We start from the raw sequence: 22,778 nt of genomic DNA on the forward strand, positions 1-22,778 counted from the left end.
CAGCTACTGGCCCTCAGAAGCATCAGACATGTAACACTGCAACCATCATCATCAATAGTGACAGCCAAAACATTTTCTACAAATATTGGTTCAATTTTTTGTTGTGAATTTGCTTTGACTATGCCCACACTGCTTTTAGTTTTACTTCCCCTAAACATTCATGTGGTATATTTTTTTACAGGTGTCTATGTTTAGAAAAAGCAAATTTACAAATCACATGAGCAAATTTTCAGGAACACCAAATTTGGATTTCACTATGCAGATATTTGTGCTGGTAGTGCTTGCTCTTTCATCCAGTCACAGCTAACCTACAAAATTTGAATGGCAAATTGCAAATACAGAGAATTTTTTTTTGCAATCAATGCATAGAGTAAAAACTAACTAACTAACTAAAAAGCAAAAAGAGTAGGTTGAATACTTTCAAACAATGAAGAGATTCAAGGATCTCCTTGTGAAGGTTCCATGAGCAGAAAGAGGTTAAATTCAGATAAATTGTTACCAGTTATTTGCTTAGGTCTTCTAGAGAACCATAAATTAAATTAACTACAGTGCCACACAAAAGAATAAACTTTGACACCTACAGGATTCACCTAAGAAAAGTGAGAATAACCGTGCAGCATCACTAATACACTACATGGAGAAATTTCTCTCTTCATCCCAAGTATAGGAAGGGTGACCCACAAGAGAGGAAAGAATCTCCATTTCATTTCACCACTATATACCAATCTGTAGTTTCACAGGTTCTATTTTGTTCTTGCTCATTTTCATCAGGAAAGGCACCAATAGTATAACAAAGAGGGGTTGCCGTGGATGCTATATGTAACAGCATTTATAATATTACTTATAGTACATGTAATATTAGGAATTGTTTACATTCATTTGAAGTTAGACAGCAAGGTTGATTTTGGGCCTTGGAATGATAGATGCTGGTCACTGTCTAAGGGGTCCACATTTAAGAGAGAGAAACCCTTTACAGCTACTGGCTCTTCATGGTGTGGTGATAGGCCAATCCTCATCCTCTTTCTCTGCACTTCAGGTTTTTGAAGGAGATCCCTGAGCAGTGTGAAATCCTGACCTCTCTGAAGTCAATGGGCATTTCACCATTGACTTCAATGAGACCAAGATTTCATTCAGGATCTTTTCCTCTTTAGTGGCTGAAGAGCCATGACTCTTCTCTCCCTGGTCAGGGTTGAGAGCCCATGCCTTAATGGATTAAAAAGTCCTTTCTCCTTGATGTAAGACAGATCCTTCATGACTGGCAAGGGCACTGACATTTCTTCACCATGTTCTGTGGTTGGAGACCCAGACTATCAGGCAGTGGGTACTGGAATAGTTGTGTGCAGAGGACACCAATACACTCAGAGACAGAACTGTTGAACAACAAAACAAAATCAATTTGGATCTATATTAGAAGAATAAAAGGGCTCAAGCATTAGCTAAATGGTGTGTAACAACTCTCCAGTGTTAGAAGCCTTTGACTTGGAACTTTCAGTTGAAATTAGAAGAACACCTCAGAGGCCGTAATTATTCTTGGAGTGCTTGCAGGGAGCAATAGTTTATGAGAAAAGAACTTTCTCTCACAAACAGTCAGAGTATGAGACTGGTCTCAATTATCACTGATCCCCAAGAAAATTATCAAGAATCTTAAGTGTTGAGAACTGCTTGACAGTAGCGATCAATATAATGCAGTGGTTCTTTGATTGCAAGAGAAAAGTGGACTGATTCAACTTTAATACAGTATGTGAAAGCAAATGTTTTAAAAATGTTGAGTGCATTCAAAAGGGTTAACTAGAAAAACTGAAATTTCAAAAACAATAGTTGATTCTATTAAAAATACACTTTCAGGCAACTAATTTACTAGTCAGTTGATTTTTGTGGAATTTTAAAGAACCATAATTTATTTACTCAGGCATAATACAGTGAAATTGCTCATTTTGCTATCCTGTACTAACAATAAACATGCATATGCAGCATAAATACATGTGGTGTCCTTATTTTAGAACAATGTTCCTAGGAATACAAGATCATTCAGATTTCCCTTAGCATCCAGCTGTTCTTACTCGGACACATTATTGTGTTATTTTAAAGCACGGGATAGATAAGTTACATATGTGCAAATATAACTACAAAAAGCTGTCCTGAGTTATATTTCCTGAACTTCAGGAAAATTATTTTAATGTATATTCATAACTTTTGACGAACAAGAAAAATATCTAAAACTGTTAAACCAAGAGCAAAGTAATTTAACTTAACAATTTCATCACTCATATTGTACATTTCATCTCCACTTATCTCACATTTATTTCCACAGGAACCATCCTGTAAAGAAAATGACAACTTCAAGAAAGCAGTAAGGTAACCATCCTATCAAGGGAAAAAGTTAAAGTTCCAATCTGTAATACTATGTTATAGAACAATTGTAATACCCAATAATACTGTTTGCCTGTATCAAAAATAATTACATTTTCAATTTATCCTTTGTCCTGCCATCCTAACCTATACTAGGTGTATATTCTTACCTTGCTACACTCATATAATGAGCATACAACTGTCTGCTCATACCCAATAAACACACTTGCCTCCAAAATCTATCATTGCTCTAGCAGCCAAATTCCACCCTTGGATGAGCACAAAATATTCAATGGGAGATATGGAGATACAACATGTGCATCCCAGGTCAGAATTTGGCTCTATATTAAGAAAACAATATGTTTTCACCATCCACATCTCAATTTTAGGCATAACTGGTAGTTACATCTGTAACTAAGTCTGCCTAACACTTTCCATTATAATACCCTCTTTTCTGTTGATTGTAACGCTAACAAAATTTATCTATTTGGTCTGAAGTTTTCCATGACATCTGACAGCCTCAGGATGAATTTTTGGGGGAAAAAGTTTGGCCAAACAAGTTGTTTCCTAGAATGATCTTAGGGAAAATATGCACTGCCCATGTTAAAAAAAAAACAAAACATCTTACCGTTTTGTTGAGAAGTTCCAGTATCTACATCAGGGGTCGGCAACGTTTGGCACTCGGCTCGCCAGGGTAAGCACCCTGGCGGGCCAGGCCAGTTTTATTTACCTGCTGACGTGGCAGGTTCGGCTGATCGCGGCCCCCACTGGCCGTGGTTCGCCGTCCCGGGCCAATGGGGGCGGTGAGAAGCCGCGGCCAGCACATCGCTCACCTGCGCCACATCGCTCGCCCGTGCTTACCCTGGCGAGCCACGGGCCAAACGTTGCCGACCCCTGATCTACCTGCTTTGGAGCAGAGTCTTGATATTTGGCATGTTGTGGGGTGGCCACCTTGGTGTCGGGAATGTGCCTTTTTTCTATTCCAGTGAAAAAGCAAGCAAATGTGGCCAAGTCATATGCCTCTGAAAATCTCAGTTTGCATGTGCTCAGTAGAGACTTAGAGCATTTGTCAACTAAATTCTCCAAAGAATTCCATCTGCACTGAGCATATTTCATCCTTTCACAGCTCCTAGGTGATGACTGTACTGTGCATTTGCAATGTCATCTCCAGACAGCGAATGAACATGGTTTATCCTGTGTCTTGAAGAACAGACAGGTCTTTTTTTGCAATTGTTCCTCCGGGCTGATGGGAGACAGACACAGGAACTGAAAGTAGAGAGACAGTCTCTTCTGTATTCTCAATTCTGCCTCTGCTGTGGTACCCAGACAAAGCGGAGGAGAAAGAGAAAGAAGCCTGACTCAAATACAGGAGGGGTAAGGAGTGATGGAGGAAGGGAGAGAAGCAGAAGGGAAAGAGAAGCAGAAGGAGGCAGCTGGGGTAGGAATTGGGGAGGAGGGATAGGAGCAGAAATGGGATGGAAGGATAGGAGTGGGACAGGAGCTTGAGTAGGGTTGCCAATTTTCTAATTGCCCGGAACACCCTTCCCCTGCCATTCCCCTTCCATGAGGCCCCATCCCTTCTTTGATACCCTCCCCCACTCACTCCACCTCCTCCCTCTCCCCAACCCTCACTCACTTGCTCATTTTCACTGGGCTGCGGCAGGAAGTTTGGATGCAGGAGGGGGTGAGGGCTCCAGCTGCTGACGTGAGCTCAGAGCTGGGGATGAGGGGTTTGGGGTGCAGGAGGGAGCTCCAGGCTGGGGCCAAGAGTTTCAGGTGCAGGAGGGGGTTCCAGGCTGGAGCAGGGAGTTGTGGTGAAGAAGGAGGTGAGGGCTCTGGCTAGGGGTGCAGGCTCTGGGGTGGGGCTGGGGATGAGGGGTTTGGGGTGAAGGAGGGGGATCCGAGCTGGATCCAAGATGTTCAGAGTGCGGGAGAGGGTACCAAGCTGGGGCAGGGGATTGGGGCACGGGAGGGGGGTTTGGGGTGTGGACTCTAGGTGGCACTGAACTCAGGCGACTCCTGGGAAGTGGCAACATGTCCCTCCGGCTCCTAGGTAGAATGGCGGCCGGGGGCTCCATGTGCTGTGCTTGTGCGCAGGCACCGCCGCCACAGCTCCCATTGACCGCGGTTCCCAGCCAATGGGAGCTGCGGAGCTGGCGCTCAGGACGGGGGCAGTGTGTGGAGCCCCCCTTTCCTCCTCCCCACCTAGGAGCTGGAGGGACATGCTGGCTGCTTCCTGGGAGCCAGGCAGAGCTGGGCATGTATCCTGTCGGCCCCACTGAGACCAACCGGACTTTTAGCGTTCCAGTCATTTGTGTTGACTGGAGTCACCAGGGTCCCTTTTCAACTGGGTGTTTCAGTTGAGAAGTGGACACCTGGCAACCCTAAGCTCAAGGATGGAGAAAGGGAGTACAGGAGTAGAGAGTGAGAACTGGCAAAAGCCTGGGGGGGGAGGGCGTGGGAACAGCAAGGTCAGGAGGTTGGAGGTGGGGGTAAAGAAGTGGAAGAGCAGACAGTGACAGGAGCAGAGGGGGAAGTTGGAACATGAGGAGGGCGGACAGAAGGAGGAGTTTTGGGGCTCAGGGGAAGATGACAGAGGCTAGGCCTCAGGGTTGGGGGGTAATAGAGACATAAACAAACTGAGGCAGAAGAATTTACAACCACAGACAGGGCCGGCTCTAGGCACCAGCAAAACAAGCTGGTGCTTGGGGCGGCACATTTTTAGGGGCGGCATGGCCGGCGTCAGAATGCCGCCCCTAAAAATGTGCCCCGGCCGCCCTAGCTCACCTCCGCTGCTGCTGCCACGGCGTGCGAAACAGCTGATTCACGCGCGCTACTCGCCCTCCCTCCCAGGCTCTCAAACCTGGGAGGGAGGGGGAGCAGCGGCGGGGGAATCAGCTGTTTCGCGCGCCGCAGCGGCTCGGGGTCTCCCCCTCCCTCCCAGGCTCTCAAACCTGGGAGGGAGCGGGAGATCCCGAGCGGCCGTTTCGCGCGCCGCTGCTCCCCTTCTGTCCCAGGCTTGAGAGCCTGGGAGGGGGGGGAGAAGCGGCGCCCGCGCCGCGGCCACTCGGAGTCTCCCCCTCCCTCCCAGGCTCTCAAACCTGGGAGGGAGGGGGAGACTTCGAGTGGCTGCGGCGCCGCTTCTCCCCCTCCCTCCCTCCTAGGCTTGAGAGCCTGGGGGGAGGAGGCAGGGCTGGGGATTTGGGGAAGGCGCGGAGTTGAGGCGGGGCCGGGGGTGAGGTAATTAAATAAGGGGGAGGGGGCGGCCAAAATTGTTTTTGCTTTGGGCGGCAAAAATCCTAGAGCCGGCCCTGACCATAGAACACAGTTCCCTCCATAATTTGGAGCTGAACCCAGGATTCTTGAGTCTTTACATTCCTCTGCTGCTAGCAAATAGCTGTGAAACCCACTGGTAATATATGTCTCTTCCCCCTCTAGTGGCTGGTCCACACAGGATAACAGCCTTCTAGTACTATCCGTCGTTCTGTCCGCTCAAATGGCAAAGGTCTGTGCTGTGGGTCAAAATATATCTACCCAGTTAGTGACCCATGCAGGGGGGTCACTGTAGTTCCACATTTTTTTATTTGCTTTTGTAAAAACATAGGCAGTTACATAAAAAAGTTAGGCAATACCAGAATTAAGGTTACCCGTGAGACTTTAATTTGGCCCCCTGCATTCTGATACTCTTTGATTTCATGATCACATAGTATTTCCCCCGCGCCCCACCAGCATTCTTTTAATGTCATTTTTTGGCTGTAATGAACTATTAGTACCAAAGTACTGGAACTAGGCACCCAACCAACCAGACCCTATTGATTATTTTCTCTATTATCTCTTAAAGCACAATTTCTTGCTTTTATATCTGCCTCGCCTTTTCTCTACTCCAGCAATGATTTCCCCAAGACCTAATTCTTTCCTTTGTAAATGAAAATAGGTTATTGTAGTGGGACCCACTAGCGGTATTACAGTTCGGGGTCTGGCAGTATTTCTAATATAAAGACTGTTCTAAAGACTCAGACTGGAATGGCTTCAAAAGAACCCTTACTGAGTAAATTAAAGTAAGTTTTAAAAATAATTGACTTCGATTGTATTTGTTTGAGAGACCATTATGGCCATATGAGGCAAAGGATACTTAATGACACTTCTTCATATATGAGTTATGTACACAATACGTGTCTTTGCAATTCTTTCATATTTACCCAAGAAATCAAAATAGTAACTGTCTATACTGGTAAATAATGGCTTATAACATCACCACTACTATAGTACCATCTGACTCTCAGTCCTGACCACGGTTCAATGCAATAAATAGAATTTTGCTCACTCACACAGATAGTTAGGTTGTCATTAGTGATAGAATATCAATGTTGTCTTTGTCACTACTAGCCAGCAGCCTCTATTTACCAGCAAGCAGCACATGACAGGTTTGTGAGTATGCTACACCTGGAGGGAGTGAGGCAGCATTATCAGTAGCTACTATTTTCTCAATCTATTATTCAAATTTGTATACAAAGCCATTATCGATACACAACTTTAAGGGATATCATAATATTTTACTATACAATTTCATCCACAGACTATGCCAAAGGACTATATTCTGTCACCCTTACTTGCTTTGATTAATACATTACTCTGCCAATAGCCCCACTGATTTCATTGGAACTTCTTGCCAAGTTAGGTACTACTCTGAATGAATAAAGATGGCAGAAGAGGGCCCAAAGCAATTAACAATCTGAGCTAATGTCCCAAAGAAGCAATAAGATATTCAGACTGATGGCTAAGATCTTGGCTGGCACTCCATCCTTAACCCATGCTGTTTGGCCTCAGTTTAGTGATAAGGCACACATGATGTGTAGGTCATCAACCTCTGAAATACAGACACAGTAGGATTAGTAAAACTGTGAAGTGTCATCTTAAGCATCTACCTGCACTCTATCTTTTCTTCCCTTGTGGATTTAAGTTAGTTCCTTAAAATATAGCCTAATATATTTTTTGTGGTTTAACAACAATACGTTGATTAATGGAGGACAAGTGACAATTCCCTCTGCAGCTCATTTTCAGCATCGTAGGTTTGTTTGAAAATGCTCTTCTTTTTTAGCTCACCAGACAAACTCTCAAGTACCTATGAAGCAATCATAGAAACCTCCCTAGTAACGTGAGTGCTGTATAACAACATAATCTAATGAAAGCATACTCCATAAAGCACTTTGAGATACCTTGAATATAAAAGGCCCTATGTCAAATAAAATTCTATTCTTATCCTATTTAATCCTGTTTTTCACATTAATTGAAATGTGAATAGGAGCAAAACCTAACTCATAAGCAGAATATTTATAATTAATTATGTTTAAACAACAAGGAATATTATGTAATTAAGATATTTTGCAGTTTACCTTCTATAGAAAGCACAATAAGCATACATCTTACAGAGTACTTAAAGCACTCTTGAGGTGTGATATTCCATTCATGGCGTGTAGCTGAATAATACAATAAAAAAGTGAACAACATTAGTCACTCCTTTGGTGCTACACAATGACAATCTTTCACTATTCTTCTATGGCAGAAATCAAATGTTTGGACTATTATACCTAGACACGGGACAGACATAAATGAGAGAAAGAATGGTCCAGCAGTTAGGGCACTAGCCTGCAACTCAGGAGACCAAGGTTCAGATCTCTGCTGTGCCTCAGACTTCTTGCATGACTTTGGGCAAATCACTTTATTTCTCAGTTCTCCATCTATAAAAATGGGGATGATAGAATTTCTCTACTTCCCTGGGGAGTTGTGAGGCGCTCAGATACTACAGTAATGGAGGGCACAGACCATAGCTCTCTTAGATAAGGTGTTTGTATCAAAGGTTTTCATAACTTTGAGGAAGTCCAGACTCACACAAAGGGCCTAATTCTCCTCTCACTGCCACTGCTTTTACACTGGGGTAACTCAACTGATTTCAGTGAAGTTGCTTCTTATTTACACTGGTATAAGTGAAAGGAGAATCAAGCTCAGGAACCTTGTAGCTTGAGGCCATCTCTATTTACATGTAACAAACAGAAGGAAGTACACCAAGAACTCAAGTGTGTTTCAGATTTAGTAAGAAAAAAATGTATCCAGTTAAAAATGGAAAGTGTCACAGGCAAATAGTAGGTATGCATAGAAAAGGCAAGAGAAAGCTGCATGGGCAATGAAGAAGCAAAATTCACAGATAAATAGTGGACACTAATGATATATAACTCCAAAACAAACAAGAATTTACTTTCCAATAATCCATCCTAAAAATGATCAAAGCTGTCTTTGGTTTGGGATGTGCAATGGAATGTGTCATATTATTTGCTAGTGCCAGTAGCTAGCTAGAAAAGGTCTCCAAAAATCATGAAATATACAAAAACAAAGGCTCTTAAGTCATGGGTTTCAAAGCATGCATCTAGTAGAATCCATGAAGTATGATGGACTGTTCATAATATGTTGAATATAAAAAAATACCATGCCTTTCAGACACCTGGATAGCTTGAGGTTTGTCTCTACAGCCACCCAGTAACTAGCCAGGCAGACCCTACTACCATGCACTAAAAGTACCATAGTGCACTTTGAACTAATACGGCCATTTCACCATTGGAGCGATAGAAAAGCCAAACAGGCAAGCTCCATATTTGGTGGGGAAGGAGATAGCTCAGAGCAGATCTTGTTGCTAGTGGCTAAAAATCATTCAGCATATGGAGCTGCACAGATAGATGGTTATCTATACAAGCAAGACCAATCTCTAGGATGAATGGCAGGGGACAGCAATTTCCTGGGATACATTCTGAAGTGAGGTTTTAGATAAACTGATTCAGAATGGGAGCTTGATGGGCAATTTCTCCCATCCAGGGACACAATCATAAAGCTCTTTGGATTACAAGTTATCCTTTTGCTACTACTCTAGTTTCTGGGAGGAATTATGGAGGAAAGTGGCTGTCAGGTTACACATCAGCCTTGACACTTTCTTCCCCTTCACTTCAGCTCAGACATACATCGCCAAAAAAATTAAAGACAACACTTGGGAGCTTAATGTTGCTGTGATCTGCTTCCAGAGAGGACAAGAGAAAAATGAAGTGAAAGAAGAAACTGAATGCTAGATAGAGGGAACCAAAAAAGTTTCACAAAGCATTGGTTATGTTGTAAGTTAAATGAAGGAGAAGGGGAAACTTGATCAATTACAAACAGATAGGGTGAACAAAGAAAGGATACATTATGGAAGAGATACATTTATTAAATTTGATTTACCCCCCCCCCCTTTTTTTTTTTTAAAAGGTTTTATTGCTCTCCTACAGACGACAGCCTTCTCCCTGTTTTGGTGTCATGCCGAGGGATCACCAAAACATACAGAATGTATGAATTTTGAAATAACATGCGATGTTCTGAAACTGATAAGCTTCAGAAATGAGAAGCAAATAAGATTCCTTTCCCTTCATTTAACAGCTGCTAAAGGATATAATCTCTTCATGTCTTCATGATTATGGAGTAGGAATATAGCTACTACTAATTACTCCACTGTAGAATTTGATATATTTTCAGAGAAAAACAGCTGAACCAACTGATTAAAATATTACTAACTAATTTAAAGCGGCCGCAAGCACAGGATGGTCAGGAGACTAGAGTGAGGAAGAACAGAATTGGAAGAGTGATGGTAACTGCTGAGGGGTGGAAGCTGTGAAGAAAAGACAGTGCTTCTGAGAGACAGCAATATGAGGAGCCATCCACTGTTTTTAAAAATTTAAATTCAACTCTTCAGCATACCCCCTTGCTCGATAAACTCGAGTAGACAAGATTCCTCAGTTCGTGATTCCTCACTGATTGGTACTCCCCAAAAATACCATGTAATTCAGTGTCCCTTATATTCCCTCACTCTGCTTCCTTGCAATATTTAAGGTCCAGATCCACAAAGATATTTAGGCTCTGTACTTTCACTGAAATCAGTGGAGGTTTGGAGCCCAAAATGCTCCTTTGAACCTGGGACTAGCTGCCTTACTTGTTTATCTTTGACCACACCGAACTTTATTTTATACAGTGTACATAACATTTTATGCTCCAGAATTAGAGAGAGTTACAGAGGATGTTTTGTGGACAGAGGACAATATGTGGAATAAATCCATACAAAACTAGCTGTTAAGGCGAAATTTAGGTTGAAAGGACATTTTTCTCATGAATTTGAGAATTTAAATGTCAGAAAGCCATCAGTAAAGTTGTACTTCAAAACCAATTCACAGTCCTACTAAAACAATCCCCACCACCCTTTACTCTGCCGTGCATACAGTTGTGCCACTACAGAATCCTTAGATTGGCTTTAAAAGTATTGCTTACTGTTATTTTTAACAGATCAGCTTATGAAAATGTGTGGTATGTTGGACATCTTTAAGTAATGGAGAAAAATACTGAATTGATTTATGGACCAAATGTACAACTTTTATTTATGAATATCCAACCTGCAAGGTGATTTGCCATTATGTTTTGATGAGAATTACTAGCAGAATGAAGTCTAGAGCTTATGACTGTGGACATCAGTAGTTTTCAACATGTACTGAGAGAAAAAAAGATTACAGTGCCATTCTTTCAATCTTGACACATGACTTTACGATGCATTTATGCATGCAAACCTTGTTTTGAAAATGGCTTGAATAATGTATGACACCATAAGAAAATACAGTATTTAATTTTATGTAATTTGCTAATTAAGAATACACAATAATTCTGCATTTGAACTTTTAACTCATGAAAGGGAGCAGACCATATGCCTGCTTTGAATTTGAAAGTGGTTTTCCCTATCTGCCCAGTGACAGAATATATAAAGCTGGTATTTTTGATGTGTATACGGAAAGTGAATTAGAGAGAGAATGTATTTTTAAGTACAATATTTACAGCACCTTCACTGGGATCCTAATTCCTCCTGCATCATTACCACCACTTGACTTGTACTGCCTGATAATTGTTTAGTGTAATGTTGTGCTGGTTTTAACCTGTATGAACTAGTATGAGTTTTGGTATCTGTTGTCTTTACTGAGGCAGGGTTAAAATTATAGTAATTTTCATGTGATTCTGCATCTTGTGCAATTGAAACTCTGAATTTTCAGGGTTTCTAACATTTGGAATTTGCATTTTAAGTCTAATATTCTTGAAGGATAACATGCACTCAAAAACAGACACATACCTACAGCTTCAGATTCATCTTAAAAATGTACATAGGAATTTCCTTTAAAAAATGAAAGTAAGCCCTCAGGACAGATGGAGAGGAAGCTCTTATTCTTGAAGCTCTAGGAGGTATACAATCTAGCAGACATTAGGAGCTCTGCTGGGCATGCCTCTTTTTCTACTAGCCATGAAGTCTCCGACTAGCCACCTATCTGGGAAAGGAAGTCCTGATGCTGCAGAACACCCAAGATCTGCAGGAAGGAAATCTCACTCTGGCAAGCCCTTTCAGCTTCTTAGGGTCAGTGCTCCATTCACACAAGAGTGTGGCTTCACTTCCTGTTGACTTCATAATGTCAGTCAATCTGGAACTCTGCTCCCAAAGCCTGCAGATGTGGCTGGCAGGAGGCTTGGGAGTCACCAAAATGGGCACGGGACAAGAATAAATCTCCCTCTCTATCAATGCAGGGAGCCAGAGAGAGCGAGGAATCTGTCTCCTACAATCCCTGATCACTCACACATGGCTGAGAACTCTTCATCCCCTTGACAAGTTTCAGAGTTTACCCTCCCCCACCAGGAAGTTTATGCACTTCATCAGGCAGATCCTAAACCTCCAACCCCTGAAAGCTTTTAGGTGGCTCATTCAGATCCCTAATCCCCTGTGTGTATTAGGAGAGTCATGGACCCCCTCCTCCACAGCTGCCAGAGGCTCTTCTGGGACCTCTTCAAGCTACACCTTCAACCCCTATGCTTCTTATGAGCAACTGGTTGGCAGCTGTTCCTGTCCCATGAGCTTGGGAGGCTCAATATGGAACCTCCCATAAGTCTTTGTAGGCTTTTCAAGGCTCCCCCCACAGCATTAATTGTCTCCTCATCCCCACTTATCCCAAATAGCCTTGCCACCCCCCATTAACAAGCAAAAAATGAGCTCATCAGGACTAACATACCCACTTAGACTCATGTGGGGTTGGCTCCCAATGAACCTCTTAGGGCTTAAGTGGTGCGGGCCCGAAATGAACCTAAGGCTCCTGTGGTGTTAACCTTGATGAGCATCCCTAGACTCACAAAGGGGACCAGTGAGTCTCATAAGGCTCACTATGGAGTCTCCTCTTCTGTAGGCTTCAGGATGTCCACAATTAAGGGAAATGCACCCTTTCCTCCTTACCCCCAGTTCTCTCTCGTTTCTACCCACCCATGGATCTCCTAAGGTCTACAGGAATAGAACTCCCTTTCTGCAGATCTCCTCTGGGCAGTGGGGATGGTGGGAGACTGGGGGAGAGCAGAGAGAAAGGGGGCAAAATACCTAGGAGACATTCTTTCCATCTGGCTCACCAGCAGGACCACCAAGGGAATGAAGAACTTCTCTTCCCTCAAACCCAAGCCCCATGCAATTCTAGCTGCCCCTTGACATTGACTCTGGAGATCCTGATGCAGCTAACCAAAGGTAATGTGCCATCATGGTATTCATCATTCAGAGCTGAGTAACTTGGAAGTAGACTGACCAATTAAAACTTGGTCCTGGGCAATAGATCCCAGATGGATCACTCAATTAAATTGGTTTCATTTCCCTTTCTCTTTCTATTTTATTGCTTCAAAATGGCAGAAAAGAAGACTGGTGTACCCCTCTAGATTTAGGGCATCATCATAATTCAGAAACGCCTTCTCTAATTCAATTAAAATCTGGTAGAAATTCTACATCTGCCCCAGATCAATTTTCAAGTAGCTATAGCTTTTTGTGGATTTTTGATGGGAGAGGCAAAATTGGGCTTTTAATAGAATTTCAGTTTCATCCTTAGCTGTGGTGTAGTTACCATCATTCCATAATGAGACCAAACACATAGCTGTGTAACAAACAGGGTGTTGACTAAATTAACCTCGTCCTCATGCATAACACATTCTTCCTTACTTGCACACTTTACAAGCCTAATAAGAAATTGTAATCTGCATGCTCACTATGCAAATTTCAAAGGCTCATAACTCAGTCTAATCAAAACCAGCTTTCTCTAAAAAACTCAGTAAAGACTTTCTCCCCTGACCAAACGTCCTCTGTTTTAGTCATAGAGTTTAATGAAGAGCAAATGAAAGGTTGCAAGAATTTTCTCTTCTTTTTTATATAATGGGCAAAAGATATATTTCACTCTTCTTCTATTCAAGAACATCTTGATAATTTTGCTTAAAATCCCCCCCCCCTCCAAAAAAAAAAATCAATCGCCAACAAATATATCCAATACTCGCCTTCCTGTGGAAACCAAACATGGAAAATTTCAGCAAGTTATGAAAAAATAGAAAGCAAAGCATTAGAATGGAAACCATTAAGTGTAGCAGTTACTACTGACCCTACCCCTAAAAAAGTGTAGTACTACAAACCTATGAAGAGCTGTACAAAATGTAATCTGAGCAATACAAATAGCAGGGTCCCTGCTTCTAGAATCTTAAAACCTAAATAAATTAATCTTTAATATTCTATTTGTCCATCTTGGAGGATGCATCACAGCATGTATTAAGAGTGGTTATGGCTTAAGGGAGTAATGTTTTCCCCCTTTCTAATTAGCCAATGACGTGCTGGACACTGCAGGTACATAACTATAGCACTGTGGTCATTTTACAACAGTGCAACCCAAGATGCTGGCTATCTTTTAGAATTCATTTGTATCATAACAATAGTCTTGTTCTAATCTAATTGTATGAAATAAAAAATAATAAAGAAGAGAGCCAATCCACATAAAGACTTCATTTAATGTAAGGACAAGTGGGAACATTTTATTTACTAAAAAAAAAAAGTCTATAAATATTTGGGTCTATTTTACGTATATCAAATCACAATAAAATAGCTAATTGTCAATTCATACTGGTGTTGCAATGTCTCAATCTATTGAGTGTTTTATTTTCTCTTTTGCTTTATATCTGTTCAGAAGACAATTTACATAGTCAAAACAGTTATTATACTGCAAAGTAAGTATACTTTGCCTAATTTACTGGGCAGAATACATATAGATACAAACTTCATCTACTAACTGCCTAGGCAGTTTCTTCAAGCTTTCCACAGTCCATCATATGTTGCAGACACTCTTTACAAGAGAAAAATTGTCTTCATTTCCCCCCCAAAACCAAAAGATACTATTTGCTGCTGTGATAGCAACATTGAAAAAAATAATTGAGAAATACATTGGTATTTTCATCTCTGTCTTTGTGCCTGGTAAACAGAGATTTCATCAGTTCCATCCTAATCTGGGAAAGTAGAACTGAAACTGTGGCCAAACAGAATTTGACATAACAGCAGCATCATTCATATGACAAATCTCAAAGTGCCTATTTCCATCCCAGTCTCCCTCCATCTCCCTATTGTCAGAACTCCCACCTGTTCCCCTATCCTATCTTCCAGCCTGCCAGCTTTCTTCCCTTTCTCTATCCCCATCCTTCCAGCTAGCTCCTACCAGTAAAACTTTTAGCCTGCCAAACTCTAATACATCCCTAGAAATATCACCTGACCTTGAAGGCAGCTTTCTGTTGCAAAAAGCTATATAATGAGTACACTATTGACTATAGTAGCTATAGAATCAAACCTGGACAGAATACATATAGAAATGAACCTCAACCAGAGGACAAATTCTCTACTGGTGTAAATGGACAAGACTCCTCTGATGTCAAAGGAGCTGCACCCATTTATATCATCAAAGAATTTGGCCCTGGAAACATATTAGGAAGCTACTGGTGGATGCCTCAGGTACGCTGGGTGGTATGAGCAGGGGCAGCTCCAGACACCAATGCACCAAGCGCGTGCCTGGGGTGGCAAGCCGCAGGGGGCGGCCTGCCAGTCACCACGAGGGCAGCAGTCAGACTGACTTCAGCGGCATGCCTGAGGGAGGTCCGCTGGTCCCGCGGTTTCAGTGGCAATTCGGCGGCGAGTACGCCGAAGGTGTGAGACCGGCGGACCCCCGCAGGCATGCCGCCAAAGGCTGCCTGACTGCCATGCTTGGGGCAGCAAAATACATAGAGCCGCCCCGGGTATGAGGGCAAATATATCTTGCTTCCTTTAAGTTAACACTGAGCATTGCCAGGTAAGAGGATTCAAAGTCAGCAAATTTAAGTCTCAGGGAGTCAAATATTCATCTCCATCTCCAGCATATGGGCTAGCCTGCTCACTTTTTCCCAGTTTCATTTTGAAAATAATTCAAATGATGATAAAAGCCCCAGATGGGGAAACCTGGACCAAGTTAAGGAAGAGTTTTTGAACTACCCATCTCAGTCTGGCAAGAACTTATCACTATTACTTATGATTTGCATTTGTCCCCTATTATAATGGGACTTTACAATTATTGCAACAATATTGGTCATTTTACACTCCATCCTATTTTGGGTGTTCGTGAAGAGAAAATAAATTTTCCCTGTACTCATCCAGAGACACACTTATGTAATATGACAAGGAGTATGAATGTGCAATGGATGTACTAGTTTCCTCAGCTCTCTCCCCTTGACTGCCTATACCACACCGTAATTAGTGAGCAGCACAGGTCACGGCTGCTCTGCATTGTCTGAATAGTTCCTCTTCTTTTCTGGTATGGTCCCACATAAAAAATACTAATGCAAGTATCTACTGGCAAGATAACTCTAGGACAGTTGGGTCTCTGAGCTAATACTACAGCAATGGGCATGTTAAGTATATTCTCTATGATCTGTGTATATCTATGTAGTCTATCTCTGAGAAAGTAAGTTGCATCACTACACTAACTTCCACCAGAGACAGGAACAGATGAAAGCGAGACACGTCCTGGGTATTCATGCCCAGAATTCTAAGTGATCAAATGATCACAGCAGAAGAAAACTGACGTAGCAGCCTGAGATAAATCTGTGCTGACCGAGGCATGGTCTATGCACGAAAATTAAGTCGGCTTAACTAAATCACTCAGGGGTGTGGAAAAAAAAAATCACATCACTGAGTGACGTAGTTAAGCTGACCTAACCCCCAGTGCAGATAGCACTATGTCAACAGAAGAATTCTTCACCTTCCTGAGAGGTGGATGCTAGGTTGATTGGATAACCTACGCTGACGAGAAAACCCCTTCCATCGGTGTAGGTAATGTTTACATTGAAGCACTACAGTGGTTCAGCTACAGCAGCATTTCAAGTGTAGACAAAAGCCTTGTTAAATAAACCAACTTAGTTCACTCTCCAATCTACTTGGTAAACATTTTTACAAAAACTTTACAACCACCACCAGATACTGGTCTTATCATCAGGATCCTGATGCATCTTTGATTTATTTATTTGTCATTTCAGGTCCCTAAATATTTCTAAATGAGGATCCTGCCAGCCTGCCAAATACTAGCATGGAGATTAAAAAAAAAATCTGAGTGATAATTTAATAATTCATTTGAAAAGACATCCGGATCCTTCCATATCATAAAGTTAATTCCTATAAATATTGTTTAAATTAGAATTTAGGATTCCTCTCCTCCCCCCATCTCAAGCAGAGAGAAGATTTGCACGATGGCAGTTTTCATTGTATCCAAGTTATATGAGAAATTTTGAACCGTGTTCCTATATTCCTGGAACACATGGTTAATAAGATTAGTGTTAGGCAGTAATATTGCCAAATTATATCCGATGCAGTCAATTTCTTGGGTTAAGTCCTCTCACCCAGTAGCCCCCAAAAAGAAGCCTGTCAGATTTATTCTTTTATGTCCCAACAGCTTTTCTTCTGTTTATCGCTTTAGCTTATATGGTATTAGTTTAAATTGGATCAAGTGTTCCCTATGAGAAATGACACTGAGTATACTGAGTATTGCTGGCTTTATCTTATTTTCAAAGTGACAGTGCAGAATCTATATTTTGTTTCTAAGTGACAAAGTCAAGCCAGCTAGGACTCTGGTGTGTAGTAACTTTGCCACTTTAAAGGCTTCCAGTTTTATTTCAGATGCTCTAATGGTCATTTTCCCTTAAAGAAAGATGGTATACACTTAAAAAGAATTAATAAAGTGTCTAGTACATAAAAGACAACTGCAGAGTTGCCAGTGACTCAGACAAGGGCCATTTATTTATTTATTTACTAAGATGCTCCTGTCAACAGACCTAGGCACATTTACAATAAAATACACCACCTACCATGGAAGAGTTGTCAGCTAATCAATGTTAACCAACATAAACAGCAAAATTCCACTACCAAACCAAAATATCCAACCCCACTCGGACCATCCACTGAGAAAAAAGCCTAAGTGAACAGAGAGGTTTTGTAATTCAGACTGCTGGACCAAAGCGGAAGAAGATTCAAGACTTGAAGGTCATCCCCATCCTCTCAGCCGAGAATGCCAGGACTCCAAATATGCAAAGATAGGGACTGTCAGTTCAAGTGTCCCAGCTGTCCTCCATTATCAGAGTAAGGCTTGAAGTAAGAGACAACACTCTAAAACCATACAGAATACTTTAGCCAAAAGGTTTCTTGTGAAATTTTACAGAAAGCATTTCCAGCCATAATACTGGTACATACAGCACCTCTATCAAGTTCATCAAGTCCATCGTCCATAAATTCAGGGTCTAATTTAAACCTTTGAGCCCTCTTTCTGCATGTTTCAATATTGTAATGAGACTGTGTTTTGAGAGACCACTGATGGAGAAAATGTTATTTTCAGCTTTGGATGCCATTAATTTAATAAAAATAAATGATCATTATTTTCTTTGTCGTATAAATATGGCTATTACTGATGTGTTTTATTTAGAGGTCTGAAAAGATTAAACTCTCACAGTCATTCAAGTTTAGAGATTTGTTGCATAGTAGAGTTATTTTGATATATTTCATTCTGTACCCTGTACACCCTTATGCAGGTGTCGGTTTTTCTAACAAGATTCTTTCCAAGGGCAATGCGGCTCCATTTCTGAGAGGCAATAAATCCTTTAATCTTTATAAACAAAATAAAAATACTAAATGGTTGCCTGCCATTTACATTAACCTTTTTAAAGGTCTTCTGAACTCTGATTTATTCAAGCAGATTTTTACTGTTATCCTTTATCTGACAAATTCTGATTGATGCTAAAATCGGTCTGCTTCCATAATGACATCACCTTCCATAAATTATTTTCCCCAGCAAAACTGCTGTGAGGAAAGAACTCGGATTTGAAGAGCTTCTCTGTGTAGAGAAACACCTTTTAAAAGGAAAAAATTACAGGCCCATTGGTTGCTGTTGGGGGACCATTAAAAGCAACTAAATATCAACGCCTTAAAATTTACACCCTCTTCAAAAAGCATTCACAGAAAAATTTATAATAAAGTTTCTCTGTAATGATTCACAAACAAATCTGGACTTTGAATGAAACCACTCCCCGTGTTTAAATAAGATAAGAAATACTGACATTAAAGAATCATCATGTTTTCCATAACTACCCCCCACACTTCTAATAGATTAAAGGGGAGAAAGGGAAAATACACATATACTGGCATATAAAACTGAAATATAAAAATGAAGGATTGCTGAATGGTTATGTTAAAAGCTTAGTTAGCTATTTGTTTAATGATTTGTAATTATGCATAGTGAATAGGTTCAGATGAGATAACACATAGGCCACGTCCTTGCTGGAGTTAGTGTGGTTTTGCCAATTTTTTTTTTTAAATACAGAATTAGTAATAACATTTTAAGCAGATTAGTTACAGAACAAAGGTAACGTGCTGTGTTGGAAAATGTAAGTAAAAGATACACAAACATGTCATGATAAATAAAAAGCTCTTTTTTTGGGAAGACCCAAGGCAGGGTGATATAAAATGACATGACCCAGAAATTGTAAAGCCAGCAGGAAAAATACAGAAGTTGCATAATTGAAGCTTGCACATGCATAATGTCCAGGGTACCTGAAATCCACAGGGTTGATGTGCTAAAAGCCAATAGGATAAAGACTAAGGTCTGGTCTATACTACCCGCCTGAATCGGCGGGTAGAAATCGACCTCTCGACAATCGATCCCTGAATCGGCGCTCTAACTCCACCAGCGGAGGTGGTAGTAAGTGCCGCCGACAAAAAGCGGCAGAAGTCGATTTTGCCGCCGTCCTCACAACGGGGTAAGTCGGCTGCAATACGTCGAATTCAGCTACGCTATTCACGTAGCTGAATTTGCGTATCTTAAATCGACTCCCCGCTGTAGATGTACCCTAAGTAGTTTGTAATGTAAACATGTGCAAAAGATGTAAGTGAACATGGACCCAAACGGGAGAAAAACTGGAGCAGAAACTGAAGAATGGGACTGAAGGACCAGATCAATGGATCAGAGAAGACGACAACTATCATGGAAGATAGAACTTCTTCCCGGTGCCCCAAAATGTGGTAACTTGGGCCCATTGACCAATTCTATCTTGTTCAGGTTTGTCTGGCAGAAAGGTATGTCCAGACAGTATGAGTGACAATAAATTTGTCTGAAATTGTATAAAGGCACACCTTGATTAAGCCTGAATTGAATGAACTTGTGACTCAGTTTCCCAACTTTTATCTCCAACAGTTGCCATTATGCATGTTGTAATTTAGCACATCATAGGTGTTCCTTTGATGAATATAAAAAAAAATCAAATTCACTCAAAGTTTGTAACACAGAAGCCCCACGGGATTCTCAGCCGTTTCTGGAGGTCTGGCTTGCTGCAATGGCCAAAAGCACCTGTACGTAGCTAGGAGACTGTAACTTTAGTTTTGATGCAGCCCTCCCCACAGTAATGCATCCCCCCTTTGTTACCTCCACACTGAATTACTGCAATATGTTCTACACGGCATTCCCCTTGAAAGCCATTCGAGGACCAGGACGAGAGCTGGTGTAAATGAGCACAGCTCTATTGACTTCACTGGTCTAAATGGGGATAGTGCCATTGAAGAATGCGGCCCAAAAACTGGCCCAGTGCAGTATACAGCTGCCCAGTTACTCAGCAGTGCTTCTTGCCTGGAGCGCTTTAAAATTCTTCTCTATAGATTTTCCTGGATTCCAGTTCATTTCTGAGTACAGTTCAAGTGTTGGGTCTAAGTCATGAAACACATTATTATTTGACTGCTGTCCGTCATAAAGATTCCCTCTCTCCTTGTGTTCTACTCCAGCATTTGAGATCTGCTGGGACACAAGCCAACAATCCTATATTTGTGTATTCTGGGGACAAGGGCAGAATGTTCTCGGAGAGTTTGGAGTTCATTTCCCTTCCTGATCCTAAATTTCTTGACCTTCAGGGCTCATCGCAAAGCCTAACTATTCACCGAGTTTCTTTCAAGGGCAGTTTGGTTAAAGGAAACAACATTTTCAAAAGAGCTTACAATACTTAGGAGACTAAATCCCATTTTCAAAAGTGAGTCAGGTACTTCGGCTCATAAGTTTGTTATTTATGACATGTAACTGGTGCGCACTCAGCAGGGCCGGCTCCAGGCACCAGCCAACCAAGCATGTGCTTGGAGCGGCACCTTAGAAGGGGCAGCCAATGTTGGCATGGTGGGGGGCGCTCGCAGTGTTTTTGCTGTTTTTTTTTTTTTTTTTTTTTTGTTCGGCGGGGCGGCACTTGAGGGGATTTTTTGTTTGTTTTGGCCGGGCAGCGCGGGGGGTGTTTTGGTGGCACTGGAGGGGGGAGGGGTGCCTCGGCGGCGCTGGGGTGTGTGGGGCCTGGCGCAGTGCTCCAGGGGTTTGGGCGGCCCAGCGAGGCACTCGAGGGCGGGGCGAGGTTTTGGCCGGCGCAGCGCTCCAGGGGTCTGGGCGGCCCAGCGAGGCGCTGGGGAGGGGCGGGGGTTTGGACGGCATGGCGCTCAGGGGGGGAGGTTACGGCGGGGCGGCGCTCTACTTTTTTGCCTGGGGCGGCAAAAAAAGTTAGAGCTGGCCCTGGCACTCAGCAGCTCATTTTGACAGTTTGCAATGGCTGGAGATAAACACAAACTTCCATTCAGTTCAAGCTATCACTTTTGAAAATGAAAATTAGGTGCTTTTGAAAATATTTCTCATATTTCCAGTACCACTGCAGTTGTCTCTTTTTAGGGTCCGATTCAGATCCATTATCATCCCCCATTGACTCCACGGGGAATGGAAGGGCAGTTTATTATATGTATATAAACTGTATCTCCAGTGTCCGCGCATAAAGTGAATAGCATTGCCACTTCATGATTCCTTTATGATTCTTCTCAGCGAGTATATACACATAAAAAATAAAAAGCCCGTGAATTACTTAAAATGTATGATATCCACCTGTGTTTCACTAACCTGTTTGGCCCAGATTCCTAAAGGGGCTATTTAGGTGCTACTGTAATCCAATCCCCCACTCATTTGCTGCCTATCCCTGTAGGTACCTAAAAATCTTTGTTGTAAAAGTTCACCGGGCATCTAAGGTTCTGCCTTTGGGCATGCACACTGCAATTTCAGGCAGGTTCCCAGATGTCTCTGTCACATATAAGCCCTTGCACGACCCTCAAATCAGGTGCAGATAGGCGTTGCCCTGCTTATTTTGCCAGTGAGGCCTGATCTGGGAGGTGAGCTCTGAGCATGGCTAACTCCACACACAATGGCAGCAGAAGAAAGAGGCCTCCCCTATAACCTGGAGCACTCACCCAGGATGTAGGAGACCATGATCAATTCCTCACTCTGCCTGCTGAGAAGGGATTTGAAGAGGGGTCTCCCACCTCTCAGATGAGTGTTCTGACCACTAGACAATGGACTATTCTGATGTGGGCGTCCCAAGCTCACGTGTTGTGCTGTTCCACTTCTCAACCTATTTACCATTGTGAGCCGCATCCAATATTACCTGTATGGCCCTGAGGATGTCACGTGGACCGCAGTTGAGAACCACTGGTATAAACGAATTAAAGATTAATTGGGCCAGAGAAATAGGGAGATTGATGCTGTAGTTCAGTAGTGAGGAGACACACCTGAGAGGTGGTCTCCCGCATGCTGGGTGAGTACCCTGACACTGGGCTAAAGGTTATAAAGGTAGTGGCAAACTACTTCTTCACCTCCTCCCCTCTCCTTTCCTCAGGTGCTTTCCCAGGGCTCCTGCGGCTATTTACAGGGCTGGCGCGGTAGAAGCAGGGGAGCCCCGGGCCCTTTAAATAGCCCCCAGAGCCCGGGTTGCTGCTGCTACCCCGGTGGTGGGGGGGGCACTTACCTTACAGGGTGGGCTGGGGCTGGCTCGGACTCCCTCAGCCATGCCCCTTCCACCCTAGCCCCCTCACCCCCTTCCGGGGGCCAGAGCTGGCCCCAGCGTACTGGTAAGTCACTGGACTTACTTTCACCCCTGATCTGAGCCTTTCACCCTAGATATCTAGAAACAATTGTGAGTCA

General features: G+C 42.5%; 1 long non-coding RNA gene across 1 annotated transcript in view; it reads right to left on the minus strand.

Annotated features, from left to right (window-relative positions):
- Nucleotides 1–3,692: 3,692 nt before the first annotated feature.
- LOC135976991 (uncharacterized) overlaps nt 3,693–22,778 on the minus strand; it is a 59,429-nt gene continuing 40,343 nt past the window's right edge. The window contains exons 2-3 of the long non-coding RNA XR_010594286.1: nt 7,743–7,826; nt 3,693–7,216 (exon numbers count right to left, since the gene is read on the minus strand). This is a non-coding gene — a long non-coding RNA (uncharacterized LOC135976991). The remainder of the gene's footprint in view (nt 7,217–7,742; nt 7,827–22,778) is intronic.

This window comes from Chrysemys picta, chromosome 1 (genome assembly GCF_011386835.1).
Source record: "Chrysemys picta bellii isolate R12L10 chromosome 1, ASM1138683v2, whole genome shotgun sequence".
NCBI lineage: Eukaryota > Metazoa > Chordata > Testudines > Emydidae > Chrysemys > Chrysemys picta.